Here is a 3,026-nt window from a genome sequence, read left to right as displayed (position 1 = left end):
TGCAATTGGTATCTGGTTATACCCTGAATATCCATCCAAGAAATAATAATACTCATGCCCGGCTAGCCTCTCCAACATTTGATCCATAAATGGGAGAGGGAAATGGTCCTTCCGGGTGGCTTCATTTAATTTTCTATAGTCAATACACACACACCATCTAGTGACGGTTCTAGTAGGGATGAGTTCATTTTTCTCATTTGGAACAACAGTCGTACCCCCTTTTTTGGGCACAACTTGCACAGGGCTTATCCAAGAACTATCACAAATAGGATAAATGATCCCAGCATCTAACAACTTAATTATTTCAGCATTTACCACTTCTTTCATGTTGGGGTTCAGGCGCCTTTGGGGTTGAACGGAAGGTTTGCTGTCCTCTTCCATCAAAATTTTGTGAGTGCAGATTGATGGATTAATGCCTTTGATATCTTCTACCTTCCAAGCTATAGCATTTTTGTGTTCCTGCAGCACTCTTAATAATTTTTCTCTTTGTAAGGGATTCAGCGCTACGGAAATTATCACGGGGAGATCTGATGGTTCCTCAAGAAAAGCATACTCTAAATGGGATGGTAATTGCTTCAGTTCAAGGGTGGGGGGTTCTTGGGGTGATGGCTTACCTGATGGTCCAGGCAATTTGCCTAAGTTCTCTAATTTAAGAAACCCCTTTCCCTTGAATTGAGGCTTATCGTTCAGGTATGCTATCATGAGGTTTATTTTTTCATTTTCTCCTTCTTCAAGTTCTCCCTGCTGGAGGCAGAGTTCAAGAGGATCAGTTATTCTACTTACCTGGAAGCATTCATCAATTGTCAATTTAATGGCATCAATCATAAAACAAGAATCATCACTAGAGGGTGCATGTTTCATAGCATTAGACATTTTAAAAATTATCTCCTCATCTTGTATCCTAAGGCTGAGTTTTCCTTGTTGGACATCAATCATTGCTTTATCGGTAGCTAGGAAAGGTCTCCATAGGATAAGCGGGACCTCCACATCTTCTTGCATGTCTAACACAATGAAATCAACTGGAAAAATGAATTTGTCAACTTTAACTAACACATCTTCTATGATCCCCCTAGGATGTCTAATGGATCTATCAGCCAATTGTAAAGCCACTCTAGTGGGTTGGGGTTCATTCAACCCCAATTTCTTGAAGATAGAATATGGCATTAAATTGATGCTTGCTCCTAGGTCACATAAAGCTTTTTCAATTTTTAAACTGCCAATGGTACAAGGAATAGTGAAACTCCCTGGATCTTTGAGTTTCTGAGGCAGCTTGTTCAGAAGGATAGCAGAACATTCCTCATTTAATGCAACTGTAGCCACATCTCCCAGTTTCCTTTTGTTTGCCAATAATTCCTTCAAAAACCTTGCATAGTGTGGCATCTGGGCTAAAGCATCAGCAAAAGGAATATTAATATGTAAACTTTTAAATATTTCAAGAAACTTACCAAATTCCTTCTCCAATTTTTGTTGCTTCAGCCTGTTAGGAAATGGAACTTGTGGTTGTTGGTGCATCCCTTGTTGTGCTTCTGGTTGTTCCGTCTTCTGTTGTCTGGTCCCAAGGCTTGTTTCTGCCTTGGGTTCAGCCCAATTCTTCTTTTCTACCTCAGGCAACTCTTTTCCACTCCTTAAGGTAATAGCTTGCACCTGCTCTCGTGGATTCACTTCAGTGTTGCTTGGAAGAGTTCCCGGCAGTCTGGAAGAGATTAATTGTGCCAATTGCCCCACTTGGTTTTCCACGTTTTTGATTGAGGCTTCCTGGTTCTGGAACCTAGTTTCTGCACCTGCTATAAATTTTGTCATCAGTTCCTCCAAATTGGATTTTGGTTCAGGCTAATGATAAGTCTGGTGGAATGGCTTGGAAGTATGCTGATTTGGCCAGGACTGGTTTGAATGTCCCCTCCATCTTGGTCGAAAAGTATGGTGACTCTAGTAACCCTGCTGTCTTGACGAATTGCTAACATAGTCAACTTGTTCAGTAGATGGTCTGAATTGATTGCCAACTTGGCAGTCTGTACTGATGTGGCCTCCCCCACACAATTCACAATTAAGAGGCTGCACATGCATGGTAGCTATCTACATTTCATCTATTTTCTTACTGAGTGCTCCTATTTGTGCAGATAGTGTTGTATAAGTGTCAACATTATGCAAGCCTTGCTGCTTCCTAGTTTGAGTTCTTTCCGAATGCCATTGATAGTTGTTGGCTGCCATTTCCTCAATAAGTGCATGGGCAACCTCAGGAGTTTTATTATTTATGGATCCTCCGGCTGCAGCATCTTATATAGTCTTATTTGAGTCAGTAAGACCATTATAGAAAGTCTACACTTGCAGCCAAATGGGGAGGCCATGGTGAGGAACTCTCCTTAACAGCTCCTTGTATCGTTCCCATGACTCATATAAAGATTCCCCCTCTTGCTGGAAAAAAGTAGTGATGTCATTCCTCATTTTAGCAGTTTTAGAAGGGGGAAAATATTTAGAGAGAAAACGGCTGGTCATTTCGTCCCACGTAGCTATTGATCCTGCCGGTAATGAATTCAGCCATGCTTTGGCTTTATCCTTCAAAGAAAATGGGAATAACCTCAACCTAATGGCGTCATCACTTACCCCATTGTGTTTGAAGGTGTCACAAATTTCTTAAAAGTTAGAAATGTGTGCATTGGGATCTTCGTGGGCCAATCCACAGAATTGCACCGTGTTTTGAATCATTTCTATGATGGCAGGTTTGATCTCAAAGTTGTTAGCAGCAATATTGGGCCTGATAATGCTGGAGGCAGCTCCAGTGAGAGTGGGTTTGGCATAGTCCATCATAGTCCTCTGCTCAGCCATTTCTTGAGCTTCTTGAGCTTCTTGTGCTTCTTGTCTGACTTGCCTAGCAGCTCTTAAATGGACACGGAGAGTCCGTTCAATCTCTGGGTCGTAAAGGATCTCTTCCAGTTCAGGTCTGCTTATCATAAACTGTTAAGGTCAAAGCAATAAAAAGGCCAATATTCACAAAAGAAAATAAATAACTAATCCTATCACACTGAAAA

The 3,026-nt window shown here is 41.3% G+C and overlaps 1 non-coding gene across 1 annotated transcript; it reads left to right on the top strand.

Moving 5' to 3' along the window:
- The first annotated feature begins 2,338 nt into the window (after positions 1-2,338).
- On the top strand, positions 2,339-2,445 carry LOC148861104 (small nucleolar RNA R71). Its single transcript, XR_016095229.1, has one exon. It is a non-coding gene; the product is annotated as a small nucleolar RNA R71 (small nucleolar RNA).
- The last annotated feature ends 581 nt before the right edge of the window (positions 2,446-3,026 follow it).

Source organism: Nelumbo lutea, chromosome 4, assembly GCF_056320005.1.
Source record: "Nelumbo lutea isolate HS-2025 chromosome 4, American lotus-T2T, whole genome shotgun sequence".
Lineage (NCBI taxonomy): Eukaryota > Viridiplantae > Streptophyta > Magnoliopsida > Proteales > Nelumbonaceae > Nelumbo > Nelumbo lutea.
The sequence above is the reverse complement of the archived record's forward strand: the minus strand, read 5'-3'. Positions and strand labels throughout refer to the sequence as shown.